At 33.4% G+C, this 22,245-nt stretch overlaps 1 pseudogene across 1 annotated transcript; it reads left to right on the plus strand.

Moving 5' to 3' along the window:
• Window positions 1-12,970: 12,970 nt before the first annotated feature.
• On the plus strand, window positions 12,971-14,336 carry LOC308498610 (elongation factor 1-alpha 1-like; annotated as a pseudogene). The gene has a single exon. The product of its transcript is annotated as an elongation factor 1-alpha 1-like (transcript).
• The last annotated feature ends 7,909 nt before the right edge of the window (window positions 14,337-22,245 follow it).

Consider the following 22,245-nt stretch of genomic DNA (forward strand, 5'->3'; position numbering starts at 1 on the left):
TAAACTCAGATTTACAATGTTTCAATTCATTTTTTAGAAGTGGCAATGTGGTCAGATTTTCCATTGATTAAAGTAAATTTACTTTAAAAATATTTCCATAATCTTGAATTTTTATTAATATAACATTTGGCAAGAATATCAGGAAATGAGTTATATACATCAGGAATTATGAATTTTTAAAGTTATTACACTTTCTCCATCTGAGAACAACATCACATTTTTATTAATACATTAAACCTTCGACACATTTTATAGCAATCATTTATACTACTAGTCTAAGTGCATCTATTTGTACCAAAATGACTTTTTAAAAGCTTGTATTTTTTTTTGTAGTTTTCAATAAACTTAGCTTTTAGGGGACAGATGTTAATATCACTCATTCTTTCAGGCATAATCAAAATCATAATCAAAAAATGTACACTGATCAACTTGTTTCCATCTATAGCAGAGCACATGTTTCAATTTTCATGTAGATTTTATACAGCCAAAATTGAAAGTGAAAAGAAAACCAGGATGAAGGAATGTGTAGGCGATCCTAAAAATTAATACTAAAATCTTCACTTTTATCTCATCTATCTGGATCTTTCAGGGAAAAGTTCATTAATGGATTTTTTTAGTTACTTTAATAGTAGCTAAAAATATGTCTACATAATATTTAAACATAATATTCAAATAATAATGAAACATAAATAATAACCAATCAAAAGATTTAAAACGTTCTAAATCTCTATTTCTACCATCAACAGATCATTATATATTTTTTAAATGAACTCGTGTGTGTATATGCATGTGTGTAGAGTATATTATACATACTACTATATACACAATATATTATATGTAATATATAACACCATGTATTATATAAATTGTGTATGTGTATTTTAACTGGAAAGGTTTTTTTAAATTGTGATTTCTTGAGACTATGAATCAAGTCTACTCTGAAATGTATAGCTCCACTTGCTCCATACTGACAATATGTATTGTTAATTCATTGGCTGATGCTTTATTTTTATCTCTTTCTAACTGCCTCAAATGAAGGAATTTTTCTCAGTATCAGATGGCTTTCTTTCCTATTTCATAATTATTTGTTTTAGCCATATCTGTTCTATTTAATGTCATCACACCCTCCCTTGCTCAAAGGACTAAGTAATTTATTATTTTTATTCCTAAACTTGTTTTTATTGAACTCTTACTTATTTTAAAGCATAATTTGTTCATTAATTCTCAATTAGAAACAATCTGCTATTTCAGTGGTCTTCTAAATTTATTTCTTAGATTCTGAGGTTGACAGGAGTAGTCCAAGAATGGGTCCCCAGATCATCCTCTAATTCTTCCAGAGCCCTTGTCCGCATCCCTAGCTGCATGTTAGAATCACCCAGCAGGAAGGATCATTATTTTTAATTGTCTGTGAGGCAGTCTAATTTGTGTGCTTTTAAAACTTCCTAGATCATTTTCATATAGGGTACCAAAAGAATGTACACACATTTTAAGAGATGTTAATACTTTGGTCAACGTTGCTCAAGCAGTAGTTTGCCATAATCATAAGTGTCTGGACCATTTTGAGCACGTCTTGTAATTGCAGAAGACAAACGTGACTTGTATTCATCTTTTGTTATCAGCGTATATTAATACAGTTTTTTCCCTTTCTCAAAGTGTGTATACATTTTTGGGGGGCACCCTCTGTCTAATCATTTTGGCACCTGTCATTCCAGAGAAGCTATGCTTTCAGATGTGTTTTATAGTGTTATGGCTTTTAAGATTTTATTCGAATTAATGGTCTCCTTACAAAAAAAGTTGAATGTTATGCTTTATTGTTCTATTTGCAATGTAGTTCTTTTGTCAATAGCTTCAGTGATTTTTGCAGGAAAAGTTTTATGGTGTTATAACTATTTATTAATTATATTCTGATATCTCTGCTTCCAAAGGATGATATTATATTAATATTAATTATATTGCAATACTAGAAAAAATTATTATTGGTAATATTGAACTTTATTAAACCTCTTACTTTTGGAATACTACTTTCAAGCTCTATTTCCATTTTTTAATGGGTGCTTTCTAAAATTTGTTGGAAAATTTTCTTTTAAAAAGTTGCCGTTATAAGAATGATTAATTATATAAATAAATCTGTAAAGTTGTCAACTTTCTTAATAGTTTTTAGATGTATTTCCTATATTTCATCATAACATTGCCTTTTAATTTTGAAAGTTAATATCCCTACAAAAGTAAAGATTCAAAATATGGCATAAATATTAAATGTTAGTAGTTTATTCACATGTATTAATCACCACCACAGAATTTTTCAATGCATAAAGAACTTTTCAAAGTAGCTTGATTTATTTTGTTTATTTCCTTTTTTTTCTCTTTATTAAATTTATTGGGATGACATTGGTTAGTAAAATTATATAGGTTTCAAGTGTACAGTTCTATAATACATCATCTATATTGCACTGTGTGTTCACCACCCAAAGTCAATTCTCCTTCTATCACCATATATTTGACCCCCTTTTCCCTCTTCTGCCACCCCCCTTAACTCTGGTAACTGCTAAGCCATTGTTTGTGCCTATGAGCTTTTGTTTATTTGTTTGTCTTGTTTGTTTGTTCTTTCAGTTTTATATTCCACATATGAGTGAAGTCATTTGGTTCTTGACTTTTTCTGTCTGACTTATTTCACTTAGTGAAATAATCTCAAGATCCACCAGTATTGTCACAAATGGCACTATTTCATTAGAAAGCAGCTTTAAGATTCTATAATCAAGATCATAACATAACCCTTTATTTTTTCTCCCAGAAAACATAGCTACACACATATAAATATTAAGGTAGAATATTCTTATAGATAAATAGAACAGTAATATATGGAATTGTAAGGGTATCAGCATCTTGGGTTCCTGAGACATCAAAACTTTCCAAGTAGAATGATTAATAAACATCATTAAAAAATTAAAGGCAAATAAAATAGCCTGATAATAGTTTTTGCTATTTATATATATATATATGTATATATGTATATATGTGTGTATATGTATGTGTGTATATATGTGTATATATATGTTTGTATATATATGTGTGTATATATATATGTGTATATACATATGTGTATATATGTATATATACATATATATGTAAAACATGTAAGTACTTCATGTAATAAATATTATCTTGTATTTATTGAGTATATGTTGCTGGGTATTATCCTAATTATTGATTTATTTAATTTTTCTGCAACATATTGATTATGTAATATTACGTATCAATTCTTATAGGTAAGAAAACTGAGTTCTTAAAAAGTCTAAAAAAAAACAGAATCATGCAACTGGTAAGTGACAGAACTGGAGTTTGAATCAACATGTATTGATTTCAGTCATTGAGTTCTTAATCATAGAACAACCCCACCACTCAAGAATCACAGATAATCCTAAAAAAATAAGCATAAACCATAAACATAATTACCAGAGGGTAAGGGTGTGGGGGGTGGGTGATGAGGGTAAGGGGGATCAAATATATGGTGATGGAAGGAGAACTGACTCTGGGTGGTGAGCACACAATGGGATTTATAGATGATGTAATACAGAATTGTATGCCTGAAATCTATGTAAATTTACTAACAATTGTCACCCAAATAAATTTAATTAATTAAAAAAAAATTTGTCTCCTAACTCTTTTCTACACTTTCATTATTAGTGTTTTCTGTACCCCATTCAGATTACATTCTATTTCTCTATATTGATGCACAGACTGGAAAAATTATTTCTGTGTGCCTCCCTTTTGCCCCATGATTTTGGCATGAAATTCTGGCCACTTTCATATACTTGAATTCCTTTTTTTCCTTGCTAGAAATGTGAGATTACCAAAAGCCCTCTTGGTCTCTCAGCCTCTTAGCTGCTTCTCTCTGTCCAGTTTTTGGCCTCTTTTCCTGAACTAAGAGTAGGCAAATGCCTGGAAGGGAAAAGTAATATGCAAATTTCTGAGCTTACCTCAGTGACTTGTTTTTTATTTTTTATTTTTATTTTTTCTGTTTCTAAGATTATTCTTCTCTATTTCTGTCTCTTTGGAAGCTCTAAGTTATCTCTAAATGGACTTTTTTATTTTAATCAGACTTTGTTGGTTGCTCTCAGTGTCATTATATGTCTGGTACAAGCATTGCCATCTTGGCCAGAAATTGAAGTGATTTTTTATTTTTAAATTTGTTTTTATATAAATTTTTGTCTGTATTTAGTTTATTAGCAAGTGAAAACCAACATTATATTTAGCTGAATATAAGTATTAGATACCTTTTGCTTATGTGTTATAAAAATAAAGCATTAACAAGATGGAATGCCATAGTTTGTATTTCTTAACTATATTTTGTTTGTTTCACAGATATATTTTATAAATAATGGAGACTCTGCCCAGAAAAATGCATATAATTAAATTAAAAGATTTATTTAATTACATGCAATATTATATTAGTTTCAGGTGTACAACATAGTGCTTGGACATTTATATAACTTAGGAAGTTACCAACCCACTGAGTCTAGTACCCATCTGACACCATATATAATTATTACAATATTGCTGTATTCCCTGTGCTGCACTTTACATTCTCATGACTGTTTTTATAACTGGCAATTTGTACATTTTAATCCCTTCCCCTTTTTCACTCATCCTCCCAATACCTCTCCCATCTGGAAACTATCAAAATGTTCTCTGTATCTATGCATTTGTTTCTGTTTTGTCTGTTCATTTATTTTGTTTTTAAATTCCACATATGAGTGAAATCATGTGATATTTATCTTTCTCTGTCTGACTTATTTCACTTAGCATAATGCTCTCTAAGTCCATTCATGTTGTTGCAAATGGGGAGATTTCATTCTTTTTTTAAAGCTGAGTAATAGTCCATTGCATATGCATATATATGCATATATATATATATATATATATATATGTATATATATATATATATATCACTTCTTTATCCATTCATCTATCAATGGCCACTTAGGTTGTTTCCATATCTTGACTATTTAAAATAATGCTACAATAAATGTAGGAATGCATATGTCTTTTCAAATTACTGTTTTTGATTTCTTCAGATAAATACCCAAATTGTGATTGCTAGGTCATGTCGTAGTTCTATTTTTAATATGTTGAGGAAACTTCAACTGTTTTCCATAGTGGCTACAGCAACTTGTCAACAGTGCACAAGGGTTTCCTTTTCTCTGCATTCTCGCCAACACTTGTTTTTTGTTGTTTTGTTGATGATAGCCATACTGACAGTGTGAAGTGCTATCTCATTGTGGTTTTAATTTTCATTTTCCTGATGATTAGTGTTGTGCATCTTTTTATATGTCTATAGACCATCTGCATATCTTCTTTGGAGAAATGTCTGTTTAAGTCCTCTGCCCATTTTTTAATCAGATTGTTTTTCTTTTTGGGGGCGTTAAGTCATATGAATTCCTTATGTATTTTGGATATTAACCCTTATTGGATGTATCATTAGCAAATATCTTCTCCCATTCAGTAGGTTGTTTTTTCATTGTGTTGATAGTTTTCTTGGCTGTGCAAAAATTCTTTAGTTTGAACAACTAAAAATTGAAAATTTTGTTTGAAAAATTTTGTTTGAAAAACAAAATTCCCATTTGTTTATTTTTTCTTTTGTTTCCTGAAAAATGCACATAATTAAGATATGTGCAATGTAACTCTTTCCATAGTTCACACTCTGTTAAAATGCTTTCATGGATCCTAAATGTATTATCTATGTGTTCATCTATTGAAAATACATAGCACAGGAATTATCTTTTCACATCCACAGTAAAGAAAATTAGAATGTTTGAATTCGCTTTTGCCTTTTTATCTGGCATTTGTGATGGACAATTGTTTAGAAATACTAATTCTGTTCAAAGTACCAATTCATTTTAAAAGAAAATAGACTGAGAATTAGAAGACAAATGAAAAATGATAGTGGGAGATAAAGTAAGTAGTAATGGAAACTATATGATAGAAAATTCCCTGATAGGAGCCCATGATGAACATAGTAGCCTTCATTTTGCTTCACCTACAGCTACTGCTTAAAAGAGGAAAGATTTCCGATTTCACATTCCCTCGGGCTTTGTTTTGGAAGAAACTATCTCACAAATGAGTTTTACATGCTGGGTGGGTGGCCACTCATTATAGTTATATGGAATTTTTCTTCCACTTCAATACTTCAAATGTTAACAGCATCTGCCTTGTCTATGTGGAACAGTATAATACTCTTAACTTTGAAAGCCAGTTACAATAGACTTGATATTTTGCTTTCTTCTAGTTTCTAATGTGACTAGGGATGGAGTAATTGCCACAAACTTGGATTGTTGTTTTGAGGAAGGAACTACTTTTCTGCTATCACATGTGGCAAAGCATGCTCCAGTGATATAGAGATGGGATTAAATGCTAGCCTATTATATTACAAATTGGTTTAGGTGTCCAAAAATAAGACCAAGCTTTCTTTTAGTATGCATTGACTCTTATATTTAAACCTGGAAATCCTGTGTGAAATGCCCACACCAAGCAGAGTAGTTAATGAGTGGCTCAGAACCATGCTCCCTGTGATGTTTCTACTCTGATGGCAATTTCCCTCACCCATTTCTGTGTCTCCTGTATCTACCAATTATTACTGTGTTTATATTATCACTATATTTTCATGCAAATGCATGAATTCTCTGTTTCATTTTTTTAAATGTTTTCCAAATCATGCCTCCTATTCTGTAGATATAACTGAGGGAATCCATGTCTCCAATGTGATATGAGGCATATGGAAAGATTAAACATACTGGTGGTTGTTTACATGCATGACTATGTTTACATAGGTGTTTATGTAAACACATGGTACATGTGTATATATGTACCATGTATATATTGTATATTTGATATAAGTTTAATTTTTCTTTATTTGACAAAATATAATATTCAATTGTGTTCCTTGAACTATCACTTAACATTTGGGTCTTATTGGTATATTTTAAAATATCCAGTTCTTAAGAGGACAGGGCACAACAGACCATTTTATTAATCTCTCTATGTAAGCATCTTACACAGAGCCAAATGTGCAAGATGTGAGTATCTAATATAATGTATCTATAATGTATCTAATGTAATCTAATATAATGTATCAGAAAACCAAGTTCTAAATTTTGTTCTTAGATATAAATATGACTCTTGTTATTGTTACAGGCAATGTAAAGACAGAAAAGAAAAAAAAAAAGCTTTTTGCACCCAAGCATTTTCTTGGCATTTCATACAAATTTTGATAATTTATCATGTTTTACTATTAAGTAATTCTGTATGGTAGTAGAGTCATTAGACATATAGTTTTAGGCTTCCAATTACTGATCTTTGACATCTTATATATTCGTTGTTCTCAAAATAGCAAACTAAATAAGCACATTGCTCAAGACATATTCATCATAACAATTTGAAAGTCAAATTTCTTGGTAAGGAGTAGGCTGAGTGAAGAAACATTAAAAGTTGTACGTTTTGAGTAGTGTCCTGAAGTCATATTTCAGGGGAAATGATCTGTATTATGGATTAAGAATTGCCTTGCCTTTGTCCTTGAAATTTTCCTAAACATATTGAGAATGTAGTTGCAATTGTTTTCACAATTAAAGTTGACAGACTAAAACTCCAGGATTATATGACCTCTTAATATTTGACCAGATGACCAGCATAATATTTTGCATTGACTGCCTTAAAAAAATTACTAGCATAGTATTTTTTATTATAATTTCAACTAAAACAGGCAAATGCCCAGAGAACTATTCTTATTTCACCTCTATTTTCAACAGAGCTGATTTCTCACACTAACACGATTTGCAGTTTTTTATTATTAACGATATGTCTTTTGATAGCAGGCACTTAACATCTTTGCTTAATGCTTTAGCAAAAGCAGTTATTAGGTAGTAAAAACCAACGCAGTAGTGATTAATTAACGTGTTCTGACGTCAAAGGGGTCAGGATCAGGTTTTATCCGAAAGTTGATTTACCACACTTGAATTAACCTTTATTGACAAGATGGTGTGTGTGATTTTCCAGAGACAACTAAAATCTCTCTCTCTCTCTCTCTCTCTCTCTCTCTCTCTCTCTCTCTCTATCTCTCCTCCCACTTACCCAATCCATGTGCTCATAGAATCTCAAAGGTGGCATTGATATTGTGACTTAACTTCCCCAATTAAAACAGATTATTTTCAACCATGATACCTTAGTTTTTGTTACATAAAAATCCACTAACAACTTGCTACTTAAAAACGACTGGGTCAAAGAAGAAATAAAAGGAGAGATCAACAGATACATAGAAACAAATGAGAATGAAAATACATCACATCAAAATTATTGGGATCTGGCGAAAGCAGTATTAAGAGAAATGTATATCATTACATGCCTATCTCAAGAAACAAGAAAAATCCCAAATAAACAACCTAACATTACATGTTAAAGAACTATAAAAGGAATAACAAATTAAACTCAAAGTCAGCAGAAAGAAGGAAATAAGAAAAAATTAGAGCAGAACGAAATGAAATAGAGAACTAAAAGACAATAGAAAAAGTTAATGCAACAAAGATCTGCTTCTTTGAAAACGTTAATAAAATTGACAAACCCTTCGCTAGACTCACTAAGGTAAAAAGAGAAAAGACGGAAATAAAATCAGAAATGAAAGAGGATAAGTTACCACGGATACCATGGAAATACAAAGTATCATCCAAGAATACTATGAAGGACTATATGAAACCAAATTCAATAACCTAGAAGAAAAGGATAAGTTCTTAGAAACATATTGGCTTCTTAGGCTGAATCATGAAGAACTGAAAATATAAATAGTAAGGAAATAGTAAGGAAATGGAAACAATCATCTAAAATCTCCCCAAAAGCAAAAGTCCAAGACCAGATGTCTTCACTAGTGAATTCTACCAAACATTCAAAGATGATTTAATACCTGTTCTCCTCAAACTCTTCCAGAAAACTGAAGAAGAGGCAATACTTTCTAACTCATTTTATGAGGCCAACATTACTCTGATACCAAAATCTGGTAAGGACCACACACACACACACACACACACACACACACACACAAAATAACTACATCAATGTCTCAGATGGATACAGACACAAAATTTCCTAACAAACACTAGGAAATCGAATACAACAATACATTAAAAAGATTATACATCACGACCAGTGGGGTTCATTGCAGGGGCACACGGATGGTTCAACATACTCAAACCAATCAATATGAAACACCACATAAACAAAATAAAGGATAAAAATCATGTGATCTTATCAATAGATCCTGAAAAAGCATTTGACAAAGTAAAACATCCATTTATGATTAAAACAATTAATAAACTGTGTATAGAAGGAATGTATTTCAATGTAAGAAAGGCCATATACAACAAACCTTCAGCTAATGTCAGACTTAATGGTGAAAAACTGAAAGTGTTTTCTCTAAGATCAGGAATAAGACAGGGATGCCCCCTATCACCACTGTTATTCAACATGATATTGGAAGTCCTAGCCAGAGCAATCAAACAAAAGAAAAAATTAAAAGACATCCAAATTGCCACTTTTTGGAGATGACATGATTCTTTATATAGAAAAGTCCAAAGACTCTTCCAAAAAAACTATTAGAAACAATAAAAAATACTCTGAAGTTACAGGATAAATAATCAATGTACAAAAATCCATTGCATTCCTTTATACTAACAATGAAATTTCAGAAAAAAAATTAGAAAACAATTCATTTTACACTTGCAAGAAAAAGAATGAAATACCTAGGAATAAACTTAACAAAGGATGTTAAGTCCGTATACACTGAAAACTATGAGACATTATTACAAGAAATTAAAGAAGACACAAAGAAATGGAAAGATATTCCATGTTCATGGATTGGAAAAATCAATATGGTTAAAATGGTCATTTACCCAAAGCAATATACAGATTCAGTGCAATCCCAATCAAAACCCAATAACATTTTATAAAAAATAGAATAAAAACTCATCAGATTTGTATGGAATAAAATAGACCCCAAATAGCCAAAGCAATCCTGAGAAAAAAAGAACAAGGCTGGAGGTATCACACTCCCTGACTTCAATTTATGCTACAAAGTGACGATAATCAAAGAAGAAAGGTATTGGCAGAAAAAATGGACACACAGACCAATGAACTAGAATTGAGAACTCAGAAATAAACCCACCTATATATGCACAGATAATTTTCAACAAAGAAGCCAAAAAGATGCATTGGAGAAAAGAATGCCTCTTCAGTAAATGGTGCTGGGAAAAAGACACCTGCAAAAGAATGAAACTAGACTGTTATCTGTCACTGTATACCAAAGTTAACTCAAAATGGATCAAAGACCTAAACATAAGACCTGAAATAATAAATTGCACAGAAGAAAACATAGGTACTAAACTTATGGACCTTGGATTCAGAGATAATTTTATGAATTAGACCTCAAATGCAAGGGAAATAATAGATAGATAGATAGATAGATAGATAGATAGATAGATAGATAGATAGATAGATAGATAGATAGTAAAACAATTCAATTAGAAAATGTGCAGGGGACCTGAACAGACACTTTTCCCAAGACATACAAATGACCAACAGATATGTGAAAAAATGCTCAACATCACTAGATATTAGGGATATGCAAATCAAAACCACAATGAGATACCACCTCACATTTGTTAGGATGGCTATTATCATCAACAAGACAAGTAATAACAAGTTTTGGCAAAGCTTTGGTAAAAAAAAAAAAAAAGGAATCTTCATACACGGCTGGTGGGAATGTGAATTGGTATAGCCACTATGGAAAACAGCATGGAGGTTCCTCAAAAAATTAAAAATACAATTACCATACAACCCAGCAATCCCTCTTCTGGGTATCTACCCAAAAAATCTGAAACATTTTTCCGTACAAGTATATGTACCACTATGTTCATTGCAGCATTATTCACGATGGTCAAGACATGGAAACAACCAAAGTGTCCTTCGATAGATGATTGGGTAAAGAAAAAGATTCCATATATACAATGGAATATTACTCAGCCATAACAAAAAATGAAATATTGCCACTTGTGACAACATGGATGGATCTTGATATTATCATTCTAGGCAAAATAAGTCAGACAGAAAAAATCAAGAACCATATGATTTCACTCATATGTGGGACATAAAACTGAAAGCAATGACCAAACAAGACAAACAAACCAAAAAAAAAATTCATAGACCCAGACAAGAGTTTAATGGTTACCAGAGGGTAAGGAGGAAAAGTGTGGTAGAGCGGGTAAGGGGGACCAAATATGTGGTGATAGAAAGAGAACTGACTCTGGGTGGTGAACACACAATGTAATATATGGATGATGTGTTATAAAATTGTACACTTGAAACCCATATAATTTTATTAACCGATGTCACCCCAATAAATTTCTTTAAAAAAAATAAAATGAATTTGTAACTGAGCTAGCTGTAGTGTTTTTCTGATGTCTTAGCAGGACTCACTAATGCATCTGCAGTCATGAAGGTAACCTAGTTAGGGTAGGATCAGAAGCCCATTCAAACTTGTATACTTTCTATTTTCATGTCTTTTTGTATTGTACCATAGTATTTTCTAAGAACTTTGAAAAATGCATTCTTTTTTTAACCATGCCAACAAAGAGAAAATCTCTGTGTCCATGCTTGAATAGAAATTATAAAAAACAAAAACAAACAAACAAACAAACAAAAAATTGTACACTTCTGGGGACTGAGTAAGGGTAGCAAAAATACAATTCAAGAGCAACAGATGTAGAGTAACTCAGTCCAACTACTCTCCACCTAGTGATTATCTTTCTAGTGGTAAAACATTGAGGCTTTATGTGTTTACATTAATGAAGGAGGCAATTCCTTACAAGAAGGTGTTTTTCATCTAGGATATTGTATGACTCACTTCATAAATAATCAAATTAAAATCTATAAATTCTATGCTATAGGAATAAGTATGAGATGATTTATGTTTATCAGAAATATAAGCCTTTCTCATTAATGACTATAAAACATACCCCTTGTCTAAGTCAGTTGGGGCTGCTATCAATGTACCACACTCTGGGTAACTTATAACAACAGACATGTATTGCACACAATTCTGGGTGCTAGAAGTCTGAGATCAGGATGACGGCATGGGTAAATTCTGATGAGTGTTCTCTTCTAGTTTCAAATAGTCAACTTCTCCTTGTATCTTCATGTGGCAGGAAGAGGGCAAAAAACTGTCTGGGTCCCATTTATAAGGGCACTAATCCCATTCAATAGGGTTCAACTCTCATGACCTAATCACCTCCTAAAGGCCTTGCCACCTAATACCATCACATTGGGGGTTAGGATTTCAACATAGGAATTTTGGAAGGGACACAAACATTGAGGTCATTGCACCCCTCTTGGCTAAAAATATGATGATACAGCCTCATATCTTAATATACTATTTGACCTAATATTAAAAAAAATGGTAAACGAACAGACTTACGATACTAGCCTAGTATATTAAAGAAAATACATTGGGAGAAGAAGGAATGTTTTTAATAAAAACAAACAAAAAAGTGGTTGATTAATATAATCTAAAAATCACAACCTGATCTCAGACTGGATAGTTGTTATCTTCTCCATTTATGCAGTTTTAGGGCAATAGAATAAAGTTTTATCTGCTACCTTGGACTATAAGCTCTAGGATTCAATTTTATATGAAGTGCATCAATATATACAACATTTGTGGATTTAAATAAGACCTAATTTTATAATTCTGTGGTGCATCACAGGCCTTTCTTCATAAATACACCAGGTTTAGTAAATACCTTGTATTCCGTTTTAATTTTTTCCCTTCCTCACTAATTTTCATTTTGAAAAGTTAATACATTCCTTTCTTTTTGTAATGGGTTTGCCACCAGAACACAGGTGTCTTGAGAACCACTGATAAATCTAAGCCAAAATGGGAAAGGAAAAGATTTTCATCAACATCGTTGTCATTGGACACACAGATTCCAACAAGTCTACCACGACTGGTCATCTGACCTAAAAATGCGGTGGGATCAACAAACAACCATTGAAAAATTTGAGAAAGAGGCTGCTGAGATGGGAAAGGGCTCCTTCAAGTCTGCCTGGGTCTTGGATAAACTGAAAGCTGAGTGTGAGTGTGGTATCAACATTGATATCTCCCTGTGGAAATTCAACACCAGCAAGTATTATATGACTATTGTTGATGCCCCAGGACACAGAGACTTTATCAAAAACATGATTCCAGGCACATCTCAGGCTCACGGTGCTGTCCTGATTGTGGCTGCTGGTGTAGGTGAATTTGAAGCATATCTCCAAGAGTGGGCAGACTCGTGAGCATGCCCTTCTGGCGTACACACTGGGTGTGAAACAACTAATTGTTGATGTTAAGAAAATGGATTCCACTGAGTTGCCTTACAGCCAGAAGAGATTCAAGGAAATCGTTAAAGAAGTCAGCATCTACATTGAGAAAAGTGGCTACAACCCTGACACGGTAGCATTTGTGCCAAATTTTAGTTGGAATAGTGACAACATGCTGGAGCCAAGTGTTAACCTGCCCTGGTTCAAGGGCAAAAGTACCTCTAAGATGGTGATGCCAATGGAATTATGCTGCTTGGAGCTCTGGATTGCATCCTACCACCAACTCGTCCAACTGACAAGCCTTTGTGTCTGCCCCTGGAGGCGGGTAGTGGTCCTGTCCCTATGGGCCGAGAGGAGACTGGTGTTCTCCAACCCTGCATGGTGGTCACCTTTGCTCTAGTCAATATTACAACTGAAATAAAGTCTGTTGATATGCACCATGAAGCTTGGAGTGGAGTTCGTCCTGGGGACAGTGTGAGCTTCAATGTCAAGAATGTGTCTGTCAAAGATGTTCGTCATGGCAGTGTGGCTGGTGACAGCAAAAATGACCCACCAATGGAGGCAGCTGGCTTCATGGCTCAGGTGCTTATCCTGAACCATCCAGATCAAATCAGTGCTGGATAAGCACCTGTACTGGTTTGTCACACAGCTCACATTGCTTGCAAATTTGCTGAGCTGAAGGAGAACATTGACATTGTTCAAAGAGAAAGCTGGAAGATGGACCAAAGTTTTTGAAATCTGGTGATGTTTCCATCATAGACAAGGTGCCTGGCAAGCCCATGTGTGATGAGAGCTTCTATGACTATCCTCCTTTGGGCCGTTTTGCTGTTCATGACATGACACAGACAGTTGCTGTGGGTGTCATCAAAGGAGTGGACAAGAAGGCAGCTGGAGCTGACAAAGTCACCAAGTCTGCCCAGAAAGCTCAGAAGGCTAAATGAATATTATCCCCAGTACCTGCCCCCCACCCCCAGTTTTAATCAGTGGAAAGAAGGATCTCAGAACTGTTTGTCTCAATTAGCAATTTAAGTTTAATAGTGAAAGACTGATTAATGATTACAATGCATTATAAAACCTTCCCAAGAGAAAGATAATGTTTTGTGGACCATTTGTTATTTTGTGTGTGTGTTTGGTGCTTTTTAAGTTATTAGTTTTTTAAATCAGTGCTTTTTAATGAAAACAACTTGACCAAAAATCTGACACAAAATTTTGAGACCCACTAAAACCAATTTAATGAGAAAAAAAAAGGTAAGGTGTTCCTTACTAAGTATACAATAAAAATTGATCCAGTTCTCCTTAGATAGAGCACAAACCTTACCTGGATTAGAGGTATTTTAATATGAAAAGCAAGCAACAGCTAGGGTGGCATGTACTGAAGAAACTGAATCCAAACAGGGTTTTTTGTTGGGCATGGACTTCTGAGACACTGGGGGAAAATAAAAGTGGACATTCCTCTCATTTGCTGCTAGAAGCCTGAAGTTATAAAATCAGTGTTAGAACATAAATGTGAAATTACTTTTTCTATGGATATATTTCTGCTGATTGATTCAGTGGCTCCTTGTTAATGTCTGCATGTTCTCTCTCTGTAGACCGAACATCTCAACACGTATCTCTAGTTATGGAGAGTCCCTTTGTTCAAACTGGTAGCAAGAAATGTGAAGTTTCCTTCTAGATAAATATTGGAAATTCCCAGTTTACGTAAACTCTGTTTTTGTTTGTTTGTTTGCTTTGTTGTTGTTATTGTTGTTTTACATGTTTTCACTTTGCTAAGATCTTCTCCAGGAGCTATTATGACAGCCTGATAATGAGTTCTGTCTCCACTCCTAATCAGTTGCTCATAATCACGTAATACCTTTGTGAGCTTGGGCAGATTGCTTAACATTACCGAGTGTTAGGTTCCTCAGATGTAAAATAGGAACAAGGTTAACCATCATAAATATTACATATATTAACATTTTATTTGTTTAGTATAGCAAGATGATGTGGGTGTAATGGGCCGTTTTTGGCTAACTGAGCTGGATACACAAGTTAATGTAGACAGTTCCTCCATATTTCCCTTTCTTCCGTATGTTTTCATTCTCTTAAAAAGGAAAAGCTTTAGTTACAAAATAGAGAAGATGGAATTGGAGGTGGGTTGAAAATGCCTGGTGGCAATTAGACCTGGGTGAGCAAATGGAATGGGACATGACACCATCCACGCTCCTTGAACTGGACGTGTTCTCCTATGATCAGAAGAGTGACAAAAATTGATGTACTTTCTCAGAAACTTGTTTAATCTTGGGTAGTTTAACCCCTAAGTCTGCATTCCCTTTTCTGAACTGATGATGATAATAGTATATTTCATAGAGGTTCTGGGTTTATTAAATGAAACTGTGGGTAAAAAGTAAAATGTTTAGTCAATGATTAATAAATATCTATTATTATTATTATTATTACTATTATTACTTTTATTATCTATGAGAATCTTTGTACAAGCTGACCTTTTTCAGGATCCAGATAACAAGCACGGAAAATAATTGGGTAGGAGGCCATTTTTCTCAGCCATACTCTTAATCCCAAACCAAGGAATTCCAATCTTTGGGAATATAGGGAGACCACACTTGGTGTAGACTGGAATATTCATGATGGGGAATCACACTATGAAATTTCAGCAAGTGAATTTGTGAGCAGAGGCATAAAGAAATGGAGCCAGAACAGGAGAAGAGTACGTAGTATTGTAGATTCTAGATGATGACCTTCTTTGATAAGCACTGAATAGTGAGGTCTGGGACCCTGGATTACATATTTAAAGACCTCAACACAGTGCAGCAAGTAATCAAGAAACAATTGTTGTAATTATTATCATTGGACCCATTTTCCACTATTGTGAGAGCCAGATAGCTGAAAAAGCCAGATAGCTGAGAAGAACTCCTGAAACAGCTTCAATCATCTACAATAGCTGTTTTCGTGGCATGTCGACAGTTTATGATCACTTGGGTTTAAAATAATGATACAGTATTGTAGTTCCAGCTGGTTAATGAAAATAGAGACAACCATAAATCCTGGGAGATTTTCTGCTTGGTGAGGAGTAAAGAAAGATAAGCCAAAACATATTAAAAATATAAGATGCCTTTATCACTATGCTCAATACTTAATATCTCAACATCTTGAAGGATGTGTAGTATTACAATAGGCAGAAAGACATACATATTCTAGAAGGAAGGGAAAACATAAGAAAACCATAGAAGAAGCAAAATGAAAAAGAATTTATAGAAAACGTGCTTAGTCCAATTTGTCTGGGGACAGGGCATTCCATTGTTATGTTTCAGTTATTTATTGCCTCATAACAAACACCCCCAAACTTAGTGCCTTAAAACAGTGATTTGTTATTTCTTATGACTCTGGGGTTCACTGGTCAGATCTGCTGATCCATATGGTGTTGGCAGGGGTCACTTACGTGGCAGCATTCAGCAGGGAGTCTGGTGGAGTGCCTCAGTCTCCTTTCTCCCAGCACATGAAGTCTCATCCACCAGGGCTTCTCCGTGTGACCGCTCTCCAGAATTATCTGGACTACTTTATAGCATGGCTCCTGGGTTCCATGGAGAAATATTTCAAGAGGATGATTCTAAATGTGGAAAAAAAACATGTATGAGACTGCTTCAGTCTTTTTGCTAATACCCCACTGAACAAAGCAAGTCATGTGAACAAGCCTGTGGAGTTAATGTGAGTACTTGGAAGTGTGACTTATGGATAGGTGTATTGTGAATAGGAGATGTTGCCTGTTCTAACAGAAAGAATTCAGAAATGGAACCAACTGGAGTCATTTAGATTCACTTATAGAGAAAACTATGCTCAAAGGAGACTTGAAAAAAAATCTCTGTAGAGGAAACAGTTTTTTTCCAGAAAAACTGGAATCTAAGAGTGAAGAAATAGAATTAGCAGAATCAACTTTGAGGAAAATTTTCAGAAAATATATCTCCCTTTCCACCTATACAAAGCCCAAATCTAATAAGCAGTAGGCAGCCGTGGCTGCCTGCTTAGGGTTCCAAATGTGTGGCAGACTGTTATATTGGAGACCCCCACTGAAATTCATCTCCAGGATACACACCTTATATCCTCCCTCCAAAGCTGAATCTGGCCTTGACTGTATAACTTTCTTTTGTCAATGAGACATCAGCAAGCATGATACTAACTTTACAGCAGCTTACCTAATGAGCTGTATGCACATGAGAAGCTCTTATTAGCACCCTTCCTTATAAAGAACTCTGCTGGTAAGTATCACTTGATAAGAGAACACATGGAGAGAAGCTTTGAAAACTAGTGGACACTTTGGGCATTTCCATGCTAGCTGAGCTTCTTCCAGCTAAATGAGTGGTACTCCCATGAGTAGTCTCAACTGATGTCACAAGAGGTTGAAAAAACAAGATCCCACCAAATTCTGCCCAAATTGCTAAATTTTGAGTGAATAGATACTTATTTCATTAACCATTAAATTTTTGGAGGATTTGATAAGTAAAAACAAAAATAAATAACTATGGAATAAAAGACCAGAAATGTATGTAATTCCATATGTATGACACATTCATGAGGTGGAGTTTAAAAGAAAAAGAAAGACAACTTTCATATATCAGAGAAATGCACTGAAATCCTCACCACCCATGTTTAGTATGGTGGGAGTAGTAGTATCTTCATGAGTCTCTATTCCACAACGAAACTAAAGCAAATTCTTATAACTACGTCCTTTCCATTGACAACCAAGCCTAAAAAAGGGAAAGTATTTTTTCCTTTAAGTTTCCTTCTATAAGTTTTATTCTTTTAGGTCTTATGTTTTGATTCATTTTTAGATACTTTTGGTATATAGTTTAAAGTAAGCATTGAGGTCCATTATTTTGCATATAAGTATCCAATTGACCCAACACCATTTGTTGGAATTCCCCAACTAATTTCCTTGGAACTTCTCAAAAACCTTTGATAATGTATGTGTGGGTCTATTATGAAATCTATTGTTTTTAATTGATCTATATGTTTATTTTTATGCTAATATAACACTATCTTAATTACTGTAGAATTATAGTAATTCTTGGAATCAGGTAAGTCCATTTAAAAAATGTATTCTTTCTTCTTTTTCAAATTTGACATGGTTGTCTAGATTCTTCCCATTTTCATATAAATCTTAGAATTAGCTTATCAATTTTTACAGAAAATGTGACAGCATTTTGATTAGTATTGCATTGAAGAGAATTTATATCTGAACTATATTAAGTCTTCTGACCTATATTCATGCATTCTGTTTATTGAGGTATTCTTTAATTTATCATAGCAATCTTTTACAGTTTTTAAGCATACAGTATTGAACATCTATTGTTAAATTTATGCCCAATTATTTCATGTTTTATATAATTGAAAATGCCTTTCTTTTATGTCAAGTTCCAGTTGTTTGTTGCCAGTATATAGAAATACAATTGGCTTTTGTATACCGATCTTATTTCTTGTGACAATACTAAACTCAAGTTAGCTTTAATAGCTAATTTGTACATTACTTAAGATTTCCTACATGGACAATCAGGTGGTTTGTGAATAAATAATATTTTATTATTTTTTCCAATCTGTATTTTTTTTTTTTTGTTTTACCTTGTTACTCAGATTTGGATCTTCAGTAAAATTGTGAGTAAAAGTGGTGTGACCAGAAAAGTGTGCCTTTTTTTCTAATCTTAGGGAGAAAGCATTTGGTTTTTTAAGTGTGATGTTAGTGATAGAGTTTTTGTAGATGTGATTTGCCCAAGTTTACTCAGTATTATGGATTGAATTGTGTTCCCCAAAAAGATATGTTGAAATTGTAACCTGGTACCTGTGGATATGACCTTACTTGGAAATAGGGTCTTTACAGATATAATCAAGTTAAGATGAGGTCATACTGAGTTAGGGGGGCCCTAATCCAATTAGACTGATGTCCTCATAAGAAGAGAGTCAGAGTTGGACACAGAGAAGGCCCTTATAGGAGGAGGCAGAGATCAGAGTGATGTAACTCTAAACCAAGGAATACCAAGGGTTGCTAACCACCACCAAAAGCTAAGAAGAGTTAAGGAAGAGCTTCTCTTAGAGGCTACAGAGAATGTGCAGCCCTACTACCAACAACTTTAATTTGGATTTCTAGCCTCCAGTACTATAAAACAATAAATATTTGTTGTTTTAAATCATCCAAGTTTGTCGTAATTTGTTGTGGCAGCCCTAGGAAACTAATACACTCAGTTTTCTTGGTAATTTATATTGAATGTGTTCAAATGATTTTTCTGTATCTATTGAGATGATCAGTTTTTTTCTTTCTTTTATAGTCTGTTAATATAATCAATTATTTGATTTTTACATGTTAAACCAATGGCATACTGATTGTGTGCATTTTTTTTTCAACTCTGCATTGGGTAAACAGTGATAACTGGATTAAATTGGTCGTAGTGGAAATTACACCAGGAAAACAGACAAATGCTACAAATTAGTTTTTCTTTCCTCCCCCACTCCAGGGAGCTAGTTGTTATATATATATATACTGGCATACCTTTCTGTTAAACCAACTTAGCATTGCTGTGATAAATCTGTCAGTCATGATGTTATTTCTATATTTTTCTGAAATTTATTTGCTAAAATTTTATTAAGTTTTATCTATTGGTTTGTTTCTCAGTTCATGAGACCCATTATTCTTGTTAGGTTATTCCTTTCTCTTCTATTTCTGGAGAAGATTGTGTAAAATTAATATTATCTCTGCCTTAACTGTTTGATGGAATTCACTAATGAAGATAGGTGGACCTCAAGTTTTCCTTGTGGAACAGGATTTACTATTATGTCTGTATCTTTAACAGATAAAAGGGTTTTTCAGGGTATCTTTTCCTCGTGGGTGAGTCTGGTAGTAGGCAACATTTGAGCATTATTAAACTGTGCATTTCATCTAGCTTGTTGAGTTTGTAGACGTAAAGGTGTTTATTAAATTCCTGGATAGTGCTTTTAATGCCTAAAGGAGTGATATCCCCCTTTCCTTCTGATACTAATAATTGGTGTCTTCTCTCTTTTTCTCTTCATCAACTTTATCGATCTTTTCAAAGAAACAGCTGTTAGACTTATTGATTTTTATGAATTTTCTGTTTTTTTGTTATTGATTTCTGTTATCTTTATTATTTTCTCATTTTGTTGTGTTTTTCTTTTCAGTTTAATTTCATCTTTTTTTTTTCAAATTCTAGGTAAAAGCTTCTAACATTGCTTGGGATCTTTCCTGTTTTCTATTATAAGCATTAATTGCTCTAAATTTCCCTCCAAGAACTGTTTTAGCTATATCCTTCAAATATTGTTTATATTTCCAGTCTTCAAAATATTGTCTAATTTTTCTTGTTAATTATTTTTATGTGGAAGTTGTTAATTTCCAAATATTTGGATATTTTTCCAGAAATCTTTTTTTTTTACTGATTTTCAGTTTAATTTCATTGTATTCAAAGTCTATGTTTTATATAATTTCAATCTTCTCGTGTTTATTGAGACTTGATTAATGATCCATCATATGGTCTATCTTGGAGAATTTTGTTTATGCTCATGATTTATTTTCAATATTTTCTGTTGCTGTGCCTTCAAGTTCACTACTCTTTTATTCTGCAATATTTAATTAACTGTTAATTCCAATATGTTTTTAATTTCATATATTATATTTTTTATATCTGAAATTTCTGATTTTTCCTCTATTTATTTTTTTCTTGTGCTCATGTTTTCCTCTACTTACTTAAAAATATAGAGATATTTATAATCGGTATTTGGAAGCTATGAAGATATTTATAATTGCATTGTGTGTTCTGCACCAAAGTCAGCTTCCATCACCATATATTTGACCCCGTTTTCCCTCTTCTACAAACCTCTTCTCCCCCTTACCCTCTGATAACCACTAATCTGTTGTCTGTGTCTGTGAGTCTTTGTTTCTTTCTTTCTTTGTCTTGTTCATTTGTGGCTTTCAGTTTTATATCCCACATATGAGTGAAGTCATATACTTCTCGACTTTTTCTGTCTATCTTAGCATGATAATCTCAAGATCCACCGTTATTGTTGCAAAAGGCAGTGTTTCACCTTCTCTTATGGCCAAGTAATAATATTCCACTGTATTAATGTACCACATCTTCTTTATCAAATCATATATCAGAGGATACTTTGGTTGATTTCATGCTTTGGCCACAGTGAATAATGCTTCAATGAACATAGTGGTACATATATCTTTATGGATAAACATTTTAAGATTTTTTTGGGTAGGTACCCAAAAGTCGGATTGCTGGGTCGTATAGTACTTTTATTCTTAAATTTTGAGGAACGCCCATACTGTTTTCCATAGTGGCTATACAAATTTCATACACCAGCAGTGTATGAGACTTCCTTTTTTCCCACAGCCTCTCCAACACTTGTTATTACTTGTCTTATTGATAATAGCCATCCTAACAGGTGTGAGGTGGTATCTCATTGTGGTTTTCATTTGCACTTCCCCTAATAGCTAGTGAAGTTGAGCATTTTTTTTCATATATCTGTTGGCCATTTATATGTCTTCTGGGAAGAACTGACCATTCAGTTCCTCTGCCCATTTTTTAATTGGATTGTTTTTGTTGTTGTTGTTGTTGAATTGTATGAGTTCTTTATATATTTTGGATATTAGCCCCTTATCGGAGATGTTGTTTGTAAACATCTTTTCCCTATTGGGTGGTTGTCTCTTTGTTTTGTTGATGGCTTCTTTTGCTGTGCAGAAGCTTTTTAGTTTGATGTAGTCCCATTCATTTATTTTTGCTTGTGCTTCCCTTGCCTTTGAGGTCAAATTCATAAAATCCTCTGTGAACCCAAGGTTCATAAGTTTAGTAC

The sequence above is a fragment of the Rhinolophus hipposideros genome (assembly GCF_964194185.1).
Source record: "Rhinolophus hipposideros genome assembly, chromosome: 6".
In the NCBI taxonomy this organism is placed as follows: Eukaryota; Metazoa; Chordata; class Mammalia; order Chiroptera; family Rhinolophidae; genus Rhinolophus; species Rhinolophus hipposideros.